Source organism: Zingiber officinale, chromosome 9A (genome assembly GCF_018446385.1).
Source record: "Zingiber officinale cultivar Zhangliang chromosome 9A, Zo_v1.1, whole genome shotgun sequence".
NCBI classification, from domain to species: Eukaryota; Viridiplantae; Streptophyta; class Magnoliopsida; order Zingiberales; family Zingiberaceae; genus Zingiber; species Zingiber officinale.
In genome coordinates this window covers 133,291,899-133,304,494 of record NC_056002.1, presented here as the reverse complement: position 1 = coordinate 133,304,494, position 12,596 = coordinate 133,291,899, and positions in this window count along the sequence as shown.

The window sequence follows — 12,596 nt, the reverse complement described above, 5'->3', positions numbered from 1 at the left end:
CTTCCCTTCAAGTCTAATCAAAAGAGGTGTAGTTGACTGACTAGACCCAAGTTTAGTTACCGGCCACTCCTTATCAAGGTCGTCTAGCTTTCATGCCTTACATACATATCACTTATTTCTTCAATTTAAACACTATCCGTTAGAGGCGTGCTGTGAAAGAGAGAGTACTGAGGATGCACGGAGAGGTGCTTTGATAGTAGAATGATTTTGGTTGTCACCTCTATCATAAATACCCATTATGGGTAAATGCCACGTGACATCATTCCTCATTCTTTGAAACGACTTTTGATGCACGACTTCCAAGTGCCTCTCTCCTTGACGATCAACGTTGCTTAAGGAATGTGATGTTTTAATCTAACGGTTGTAATTAATCGACACTTTATAAAACCCTAAATAATCCACATTCTCAATTACTTTGCCTTTCATCTTCTCTGCTTTCTTCTCTGGTGATCTCCTATCTATAGTATTTCTCTCTCCTCTCTCTTAAGCAACCAGTAAGTCCTCATTTTGTTCCTTACTTTGTGTTTTCTTATGGTTGAAGAATCCTTTGCTCCTTGGTACACCCTGACCCTTTCATACTTTAATGTCGCTGACAAAGCTTACCTTCGTTCTCCGTACCAAATCCCCAAGAGCTATCGAATTATCATCCCTTCTGTCGACGCACATCCTCATCACCCTTCTGATAATCACATCACCTTTTATGGACCAGCTAGCCGCCGATCTTTGTTTCCTTGTTCCCCCATTTCTATCAGCAGTGAGTTAGTATTTTCGCATCCCTCTACAATAGTTTGCTCTGAACGCTATTCGTGTCCTATGTGGCACATTCATATTATTTCATTTGTTTAGCATTCCTCCTACACCTCGGAATTTCTTTCTATTTTTGTATCCCAAAAAATTGAAATCGGGAGTCTTTCTTTTTCAATCTCACCCAAAGTCCATCTTTTTCAAAGACATGCCCTCTTCGAATAAGAGTTGGAAGTTACGTTTCTTTTTCCTTGAGATGCCTAAGCCTACCACTTGGTCGACCAACTGGCAATCTTCCCTTCCTCCCCTTCCTAAAATAGGGAATTACAAACATGACACCACCTATATCACATATTTTCTCAAACTAAGCAGCCAACAATTTAAAATCCACCAATGGCTATGCGAAGGCCTCCTTCACATGTTTGGCTTGAGTCCCATACAAAAGAAGATTCCTGGCTCTCTTGGTAAGTTTTGATAACTTAATCACTGCGCTATCACTAACTAAAGTATCCTTTATTTTATGCAGTGTACGCCATTTTCGCAGCCCTGGTTGATGACTTGATCGACCTAGATGAGGAGGAAATCCATGCTAAAGAGCGTGAGCTACATGTTGAGTGAGGCTTACAACTGACCACCCCCACCAGTGGGGCGTCTGATAGCCTAACAGCCGAGTCTAGCACAGTTATGGCCTCAGAGGAGTTGCCTTCCCTTCTGCCTCCAACGTCTGAAGGTTCTCTCCCCGAGGGGGAGGATGTTCCTCTAAAGAGACACAAAAGGCACAAACTAATCCACGCTGAAATACCTAAAGGACCAACGCCCTCAACTGAAGCACCCTCAAGTGAGGTGCCTTCTGCTCACCTATCCCTTGCCCAAACGGACCTATCCAGGAGGAAGTACAGAAGTAATCTTCCGAGCGGATCCTATCCGCTCTTCCTTCTGCTAGCCCTACATCGAAGGCCACCTGGACTCAGGAGATTATTTTCTTGTCGGACGAGCCAATAGACTCGGCCTTCTTTGTATCTCCTCCCGAAGACTCCTTTAGGCTCTATCGGGCCAAGACAGCCTCATCAATTTTCAACCATTTTCGATATGTCGTCCGCCCAGGCCACAACTCCCCCCTCGAAAGCTCTGACCAGCCAGATACTTTTAAGGGGTCATATAATCAAATCCTGAGAGGACGCTGGAAACCAACTCAACAAGCAAGCTCCTAGGAAGTTAGCAGATGAATATGCTTGCATACGAACCAAAGTGAAGTATTTCAACCCACCTCTTTACACACTTGAATGTTTCTAATGTTGTTTGTCTCTTCCTTCAAAGCTGGGAAATTGAGATGAGCGCTGCCCAATAGTTATACTCTCTGGCACAACTAAATGAATCTCTAAAACAAGAAGTTGCTGAAGCCACTATGACCCCCTCCTCCAAATAGTTGAGCGGTCTAGAAACCAAACTTAAAGAGGCACAACGATTATCAAAAGCTGATCTTGAGAAGGCGACCGACTTGAAGATTATACTAGAAATTGTTGAAGCCAAACTTCAGTCAGAAATGATCATCCGAGCGAGTATGAAGGTACAGCTGGATAAAAATCCACAGAATCTAATTGTCTATCCTCTTAGCTAAAGGAACAAAAGGCTGCTTATGACGCTGAATTAGCTACCAAGGTTTCTGAGTCGGCGGCCCTAGAGGCTGAGCGGGATACCTCACGCTCAGATCTAATGACCACTTATAGCGCATTATCGGCTAAAGAGTCAGAGTTAGTGGGTGTTTCAGCAAAGCTAGTTGCTGCCCGAACGGAGCTAGAAGCCTACCGAGTAGGAAAGGATGAGTGTTTCAAAGCGAGGAAGATAATTCATTTCAAAACACCTGCATTCATTGCGCTCATCGCCCATTCCATCAACAATGCACTTCTTCTTGGAACAGAGGGTGTAGTGGAACAATTGAAGGAAGGTGGTCATTTAGCTTCCGATCCTTCGGCCTATTTTCTGGACCATAAAACGATAAATCGTAAAGCTCCGCCTGACAATTGTTTTGATTTGTTGTGATTTACTCTGTTTTCCTCTGTCAAAACTCCTTGTTTATGTTTGCAATTATGAACAATTAAGTTTGTATCAAATTTGTTCTATGTCATCATTCTAATGTCCACTTCGTCCAATAATATGAGTCCTGGTAACTTGTGTTTTTACTTGAATTAGCATGATACACTAAAGACAACACGAGTTTGTCTGAACCAATGTCTGGCTGGTTACAGTTTACTATTTATCCGAGCTTGAAAACTAGACAAACCATAACGGCTAAAGATTATGAGAGTAAAGATGTTTAGGATCGATCGGGATTAAACCCGTTCAACCCAAGTCCTGCTCGGGATCCCTTCCGGGCGCCCGGACCACCATCTTCCAGAAAGTCATTCTCCTGCAAGAAAATGTTAGTCCGAGGCAAAATAAAAGTTATACTACTCTACAAAACAGAAGTTAGCACAATTATAGTAAAAGAGTAGTAATTAGATTCTGTCTCACCGAGACCGGAATCTAGTCACGATCTCAACTTAGATTTTTGAAATGGTTCTAAGTTGGATCGACGCCTACTGTTCCGTCAAATGGGGAACGCGTCCTCACCAATTCACTCCCCTCCAGTGATTTACCTTAACTTACCTGCCAGATGTCCGGTCAGCCCGTTGACCCGTCTGGACTTCGTGTCAACTATCAGATCAGTCCATCGACCTACTTGGACTTCGTGCCAGCTATCAGGTCAGCCCGTCGACCTAGCTGGACTTTGTGTCAGCTATAAGGTCAGCCCGTCGACCTAGCTGGTCTTCGTGTCAGCTATCAGGTCAGCCCGTCAACCTAGTTGGACTTCGTGCCAGCTATCAGGTCAGCCCGTCGACCTAGCTGGACTTCTCCTGCACATTTCATCAAAGTGTTAGATCACTATGAAACTAACTTAACCTACTTTATCATTCAGCAAAACCTGAGTTAGATCGTCAGTGATAACTGCACCAATAATCTCTCCCTTTTTGATGCAATGACAACCTGGGTTAAGTTAGTGAAAACTATGCAAAAAGTAAGTAGCAATCAACGACTTGGTTTTTAAGTTAGACTTGGTTTTATATATTTTTGTTACTAACTAACTTAAGCCACCTAACTGTTGGACCCCGTGGTGTTTTGTTGTGATCAACCAAGTTGGTTAGGTCCTGCTTTGTGTTTGATCCTTGTGTCTGAGTGTGCAGGAGCTTAGGAGCGCAGGAAGTCGAGAGGAAGACGCAGCTAGCGAGAAGAACGACACGGGAAGGGAGCCAACGGGCTCGGTGCGTCCGAATGACGAGAGGGCTGCGGAAGAGTACTCCGGTGGAGCGAGAAGAACATGCACGACGTTCAAGGGACGAGAAGCAGGACAGAATCCTGCTCGAGGAGAAGGCAGGGAATTGGGTTCGGGTGAGCCCTATTTCGGTTGGCCGCAATCACCCAAAAGAACGGAGCTTTGGAAGCCAAAGCGAAGAAGAAAAGGAGTCAAAAGAGGTTGGAAATTACTGTGGCAGGAAGTTACTGTAGCAGGAAGTTACTATAGCAGGAACTTGAAGGCGCCTTAAACATGCATTGAAGGCGCCTTAAACTAGCATTGAAGGTGCTTTCAACATTGAAGGCGCCTTCATTTCTTGTTGAAGGCGCCTTGAGCCAGGTTAGAATGACCATTCAAGCACCGGATAGAATTCTATCCACCCACCGAGCTGGAGGCGCCTTGGACCTTGTTGGAGACACCTTAGACCCTCGGGATAGAATTTTCAGAGGCTATTTAAAGGCCCCTGGAGCTAAGAATTAAATATTCATTCAAGCTTTCAACTCTGTAGTTATTCCTAGCAATAGTTCTAAGCCATTAGAGTATAAAAGGCTTCTCCGCCTTCAGCAAAGGAGAATTTTCTTAGTGCGCTTTCTTACTGCCCTGGATTAACAACCCTCTTGGTTGTAACCAGGTTAAATTCTATCTCTGCTTTTATTTCTTCTTTTATTTTATTTACTATTGCATTAATTGAGTTGAAAGCACGAGGAGGGTATAGTTTATTTTTATTTTCAACAATTCACCCCCTCTTACCGGCCTCCGCTGAACCTACAATTGGTATCAGAGTCTGACCACCTCAGAAGGACTAACCGCCGACTGAAGCACGAAGATCAAGACGATGGCCGGAGCGAACATCCATCCCCCGAAGTTCGACGGAGACTTCGTCACATGAAAGCGCAAAATGGAGGTATTTTTTAAAATCGAATTTGACATTCTTTTAATAATGGAATATGGCTATGCAGTTCCGAAAGATAAGGAGGAAAACACCTGGACGAAAAAGGAACAAGCAGATTTCGTCGCCAACGGAAAGGCTGAGTTCCACCTGCTCAGCGTTCTGCCGCATCAGGAGGTAAATCGGATCGGAAGCTACGACTCCTCGAAATATCTCTGGGAAAAATTCCTGGAGCTTCACGAAGGTACCTCCGAAGCAAAGCTAGCAAGGCGCGACATCCTCCGGACCCAGTTGACGAAACTCCGGATGAACCAAGGCGAGAAGGTAGCGTAACTCCAAGCAAGGATCAAAGAGCTGATCACTCAACTCAACAACCTTGGAGAAGAAGTAACGAACCGGGACTTAATCCGATACGCGCTCAACGCCTTCCCGAGAACTCCCGAGTGGGCCTCCTTAGTAGATGCTTACTACATCTCAAAGGACTTCGAGGTAAGTACATTAGAACAATTGTTTTCAACCTTCGAACTTCACGAATCTCGACTTCCAGAAAATCTAGTAGAGAAGTCGAACCTCAACATTGCCCTACGAGTTGAAAAGGACGATCCTGACTCCGAAGCGACGATCGACGAAAACGAAGCTGCATTAATGGTAAGACGTTTTAATAAGTTTTTTAAATCTAACAAATTTAGATCGCAGTCAAGTAAATGTCATCAAAAGAGAAGAATAGTCTGTTGCTACAATTGCAACGAAGAAGGGCACATCAAGGAGGACTGTCCAAAATTGAAGAGCAAACAGAAGGATAAGGAAAGGAACAAGAAGCCAGCTCGACCTAAACACAACCTAAAGGCCACATGGGATGATTCGTCATCCTCCGAATCAGAAGTCGAAAAATTCTCGGAACTAGCACCGATGGCCAACCATCAGCTAGAAGAAACGTCAAGATCAGAGATGAGCATCGATAAAGGGGGAGGAAAATCAGAAGAATTTTTTAAAATAATATTTTTAAAAAAAATAAAATAATATTTTTAAAGTTAAAATGATTTTTTAGAAAAAATAAGTTTTTAAGGTTAAAATAATTTTTAAAATAAAAATTAAGTTAAAATATTTTTTAAAATAAATTTCAAGTTAAAATAAGTTTTAAGATAATATAATTTTTTTTAAACTAAAATAATTTTTAAAATAAGTTTGAAAATAAATTTTAAAACAATTTTTATGTTAATACAGTTTAAAACAATTTATAAGTTAAAATAATTTTAGAAATAAGTTAAAATAATTTTTTAAAAAATATTTATGTTAAATTCATTTTTAAAGTAATTTTTTAAGTTAAAATATTTTTTCAAGTAATTTTTTAAGTTATAATAATTTTTAAAATATTTTCTAAGTTAAAATTATTTTTAAAGTAATTTCATTTCATTTAGATTAGTTTAAAATTTTAATTTAATTTTAAATTTAACTTAATTTTAATTTAATGCAATACAATTTTATTTTATTTTATTTTATTTTATTTTATTTCAATTTAAATTAAATTAATTTAATTAATTTTAATTCAATTTGATTTTAATTTATTTAAAATGAATTTAATTTTAATTTTATTTTAATTTTATTTTAATTTTATTTTATTTAATTTAAACTTAAACTTAAATTTAAATTCAATTGAATTTTAATTTAATTTAATTTAATTAGTTTAATTTAATTTTACTTAATTTAATTTTAATTTAGTTTAATTTAATTTTAATTTAATTTAATTTAATTTATTTTATTTTTAATTTTAATTACTTTTAATTTAATTTAATTTTAATTTAATTTAATTTAATTTACTTTAATTTAATTTAATTTAATTTAATTTAAATTAATTTAATTAAATTTAATTTAAATTAATTTAATTTTGATTTAATTATAATTACAATTTTAGTTCAAGTTAATTTATGTTAATTTAATTGAATTTAATTTAGTTTTAATTTAATTTAATTTTGTATAATTATAATTTTAATATTAGTTCAAGTTAATTTAATTTTAATTTAATTTTTGTTCTATTTAATTTTAATTTCATTTCAATTCATTTAAATTTAATTTTTATTTTATTTTATTTTAACTTAATTTCATTTTAATGTAATTATAATTATAATTTTACTTCAACTTAATTTAATTTTAATTTAAATTTTATTTTATTTTATTTTAATTTAATTTTAATTTAAGTTAATTATAATTTTAGTTAATTTTAATTTAATTTAATTTTAATTTATTTTATTTTAATTAAATTTTATTTTATTTATTTTAATTTAATTGAATTTTTTTTTATTTTAGTTTAATTTAATTTAATTTTAATTCAATTTAATGTTAATGTAATTTTAATTTATTTTAACATAATTTAATTTAATTTAATTCAGTTTAATTTTAATGTCATTTTAATTTAATTTAATTTTAAATTTGTTTTGTTTTATTTTATTTTATTTTATTTTATTTTTAGTTTAAATTTAATTTAATTTAATTTAAATTTAATTTAATTTTAATGTTATTTTAATTAAATTTTAATTTAATTTAATTTTTATTTTAATTTAATTTAATTTTAATTTTAATTTAATTTAATTTAATTCGATTCGATTTTATTCGGTTCGATTTAATTCGATTCGATTCAATTTGGTTTGATTCGATTCAATTTGGTTCGATTCGATTTTGTTTGATTTGATTCAATTTGGTTCGATTCGATTTAGTTTGATTTGAAGTCCTTAGTCATCTCACCCAATCTACGTTTTCAATCAAGGAAACCTATAATTTTTGTGAAATGAAGTTAAGTTCAATTTTAGGATTTGGTTTAACTTTGTGTAAGATTCAGGTTTAGTTTTGGGCTCAACAAACATACATTCTCTGGATAAACTTCTGGCTATGGTGAGTCACTTGGACATCATTAGAGTAACCATGTCTTCGAGATTTTTCAAATAGTCCTATCCATTGAACTTAGTACAAAACCCTGGTCTAACTAGTTAGGATCCGTAAGGGGTAGATGCGGTTAGTTCCACTAAGTCAAATGCACCAAGTTGAAGTCATATCTTCCTAGACATACATAGACATAGTTTTCCAAACGTACTATCATCTAAAGCTTCACCAGTACCGTAGGTCAAGTTAAACTGTTGTCCCTTTTTAAACTAGTCCTAATTACCCTACCGGATAGGTTAGTTTTTGGTTACCTTGTCGGGTAGGTTAGTTTTAGAAGTGCAGCTATTCTGGAACCTCCCCCTAAATTATTGATCCGATTTAGGTTTTAGTTTTGGGTTTATGTCGATTATTTTTATAATTATATTTAACTTGATGATAATCTGGGTAGGCTTTAAAATGGTTTGATTTTGATTTAGTTGGTCTAGGTTTGTGTTTTGGCTTTTGATTTGGTTTATTTGATTTTACATAATATATTTTATCTTTGGGTATATAATATTGGTTAATTTCTACTTGTGTAGTTAAGCACGCTTTCGGAACTCAAGCTTTAGTTTGTTGTTTATGTTGAGTTATTAGTGATATAAACGATTTATTTGAACTTGACTTGTAGCCAAGTCTAAATTTATTGTAAACGACTTTTTGACTATTTAATATAAGATCTAAGATTTTAGATCTAGATGTAAATTTCTCTCAAAGTCCTTTTAATTTATTAATTTCAGCTTTTAGTGTAAAATTTTCCTCCTCAAGTGTTAAGGCTTGAGTTGGATTAGAATTTGTAATTTGTTCCTTGAGATTTTGATTTTCCTCAAGCAACATTTTATTTTCATTTTCAATTGTAGTTAATTTTCTATCTAAACATGCAATGACTTTAAAAAATTTCTTATTTAAACTAAGGTAAACCTCTTCGGGACCTTCGGAAATGGGTACGGACTCGTGGCTCGATTCGGGTTCGGACCCATCTTCCGATTCGTCCTCCGATTCTGATTCGTGGGCCATCAGCGCCAGGTGGCTTTGATGCTTTTGATCTTCAGCCTCTGATTCTTCTGAAGACGAGTCGCCCCATGTTGCTTTGAGAGCCTTCTTCTTGGTTGTCTTCGACTTATCGCTTTTCAATTTCGGACACTCGTTCTTGTAGTGACCTTTCTTGTTGCACCTGAAGTAAGTCACGTTTCTTGGTTCAGTAGTGGAGTTGATCTTCTACAGGTCTTTTCTGCTGAAGTTCTTCTTTCTCCTGGTGAACATCTTCCTTACCAAGTTCACCAAGTACTCTTTGTCTTCTAAATCTTGATCAGACTCATCTTCAAGTTCAAGCTTGGTCTTTGTCTTTTCCTTGGAGGAACCTGCAAATAAAGAGATACCTTTCTCGGTTCTGGCATTAGTCTGCTCGTGTAACTTAAGTTCACAAAATAACTCGTCTAATTTCAACTTAGAAAGATTCTTCGAAATCTTGTAGGCATCCACGATGGATGCCCATAATGTATTTCAAGGAAACGCATTTAGAGCGTACCTTACTAAGTCATGATTCTCCATTTGGTGGCCTATCGCGTGAAGTCCATTGAGGATATTTTTGATCCTCGCATGGAGCTGACTTGTCGTTTCTCCTTCCTGTATTTTAATATTAAACAGTTTATTTAAAAGAAGGTCACGTTTAGTTACCTTGGCGTCGCTCATTCCTTCATATAGTTCCACCAGTTTGTCCTATAATTCCTTCGTATTTTAGTGTGGACCCACTCGGTTCAGCTCTTCCCTCGTCAGCCCGCATTGCAGTGTGTTGAGGGCTTTGAAGTCCGTCAAGGCTTTCTTTTTCATGTCTGAAGTCCACTGTTATGGGTCTAGTGGATTTTTGGAGTTGTCAACCGGCGCCTTGTAGCCTCTGGTGACGCTAAACCACTGGTCGAGCTCGGCCTTCAGATAGACCTCTATTCACTTCTTCCAGTAAGAAAAATCGTCACCGTTGAATAGAAGGGGGTGAATAGTGCTATATCCTTCATTCAGGGCCATAGATCTTGCACACAAGAAAACGAGAAGAGAAATCTCAAGACTTGGTCTTGGATTAGTAGTGCGGGATTAAATTAAAAAGAATCTAAAACTTAATTGGTGTTGCACCAGTTCAGCTTAATTGTTATGAAAAAAACTTTCAAAAAGGTAATGATACCAGTTTAGATTATAACGTAAAACTTAAAGTCAAAAAAACTGAAAAAGAATTTCACCCCCTTTATCTGACTGATGGTTGCACCAAATCAGAGCGGTACCTGCTGATACCACTTGTTGGATCGTGAAAGCACTAGAGGGGGGGGGGGGTGAATAGCAATCGAAAAATTATCGTATCGAATTAGAGTAAGCACAAGGAAAGAATAAAAGCAAAACAATGCTAACACAAACCAATTTACTTGGTTCAAAGCCTTGGTCGACTCCTACTCCAAGGCCCGCACTCGTCGAGTGTTTTCGTTGGGAAATTCATTAGCAGTTCGCAAAAGGTTACAAATGCAAGTACAAGAACTTAAAAGAAATAATACCGACAACAAATAAAGGAAAGAAAACTTTCAGCAGCACGTTGTTGGAGAAGCTTTGCAGAGTCGCAGTGTCACAGAAGCACAGCGCAGTAGAGCAGTCGTTAGAAGATGTTGTTATTGTTTGCTCCAGGGTGAGACCTCCTTATATAGGATGCTCCGGGCGCCCGGATCCCTTCCGGACACTTGGACCGTGACGTAGGTCTTGCCAATCAGCACGCTCCTCATTGCGACAAGATAGAGTTTTGCCTTCAGAGCGTCCGGACCGATTCCGGGCACCCGGACCGATTTCGGGTGCCCGAACCAACTTCGGGCGTCACCACCACCATCTTCCAGAAAGTCCTTCTCCTGCAAGAAAATGTTAGTTCGAGGCAAAATAAAAGTTATACTACCCTGCAGAACAGAAGTTAGCACAATTATAATAAAAGAGTAGTAATTAGATTCTGTCTCACCGAGATCGGAATCTAGTCACGATCTCAACTTAGATTTTTGAAATGGTTCTAAGTTGGATCGACGCCTATTGTTCCCTCAAACAGGGAATGCGTCCTCACCAAGTCACTCCCCTCGAGTGACTTACCTTAACTTACCTGTCAGACGTCTGGTCAGTCCGTCGACCCGTCTGGACTTCGTGCCAACTATCAGGTCAACTCGTCGACCTAGTTGGACTTCGTGCCATCTATCAGGTCAGCCTGTCGACCTAGTTGGTCTTCGTGCCAGCTATCAGGTCAGTCCGTCGACCTAGCTGGATTTCGTGTCAGCTATCAGGTCAGCCCGTCGACTTAGCTGGACTTCTCCTACACACTTCGTCAAAGTGTTAGATCACTATGAAACTAATTTAACCTACTTTGTCATTCAGCAAAACCTGAGTTCGACCGTCAGTGCTAACTACACCAACACAATGTAGTGCATCACCGCTCTCTATATCTTCATCTTCTTAAGAGTCCTTTCCGGTAGTCGGAGATGGTTCAGTGTGAGCTTCCAATTTTTGGCCTCTTGAAAACCTGCACACCTATAGAAAAAAATATACCTCCCACATATATGTTAAATAAGTAAGAACTAGAACCATATCAAGTTTAGTTAAGCAATTATAAAAAATGAAATCACATCCAACAAAATCAATCATAGGTACATCTATGAAGTTTTCTAAAAGATCACAATAATTAATAATCTTGCATTATTGAAAGGTACCTGAAAGTTTCAAACTAGTGGATGTGACTACTTCTCGATCTTGTAGTGGCTCTAGCTCTGACTCAAGTGGTGGTGCCTATGAAAGTGGTGATTCTTGGGGCTTTGCTTCCATTGTACAAGTCCCTACACATTTATCAACAATTAATTTCATTCTTATAAATTCCATAGTATCAATTGGTTATGTAATCAAATGAGATGATTCTTGGGACGTTTCCTCTATAGTATATGTCCCTACACTTTTATCCACCACATCACCATCATAAATGGTGAAGAGTCCACTAACATCAATATCATCAATAAAAGGATCAACAGCATTATCAAAAATTTATTATAATATCCATAGAACTAGAATCCTCTGTTTCATAATTAGCTCTTCAGAATCTTGTGTTGTAGTCTTTTTCTGATAGGGAGCAGGAGTATTTGGGTTTTAGGAGTCCTCCCAGTCAGTCGGCTCATTTGGTTGTGAATAATATGGTCTATCTAATGATGAATCATCTTGAAACTTTGACGGACTTTGATTTACTTGGGAAGTATGCTCAATATTTTGTATGTAGTTGTAGTCCAAATTTTGATGGTCCATCCAAAGTTGATTATAATGTTGAGGCGGGTCAGGATTCTGCTGTTGGAATAGTGACTACTCACTTAGCTCTGGAATTAGTTGGGGTTGAAGATTCTGAATTTGATGATCTCTCCAGTCATAGCCATAAGTATCAGGAACTTGCTCAAATGTATCTTGATGTTGAGGTTGAACCTAATACTGAAGTTCTGGAGTATTAACAGCTTTTTGGAAGAAGTGACAAATAGCAACAAGATGAGACGTGCTACCACACACTCCACAAAGGAACTCAAATTGATCATTTTCTGAGCCATAATTTTTATCAGTGGGAGATCTTGATCTTGCACTCATAGGTGTGAAAAATTCTTTCAAAGCCCTACTTGACATGTTAGTGCTCATGATATCTAAAAAAAATTTATAAGGAAAAAATACAGAATTAAAGACAAG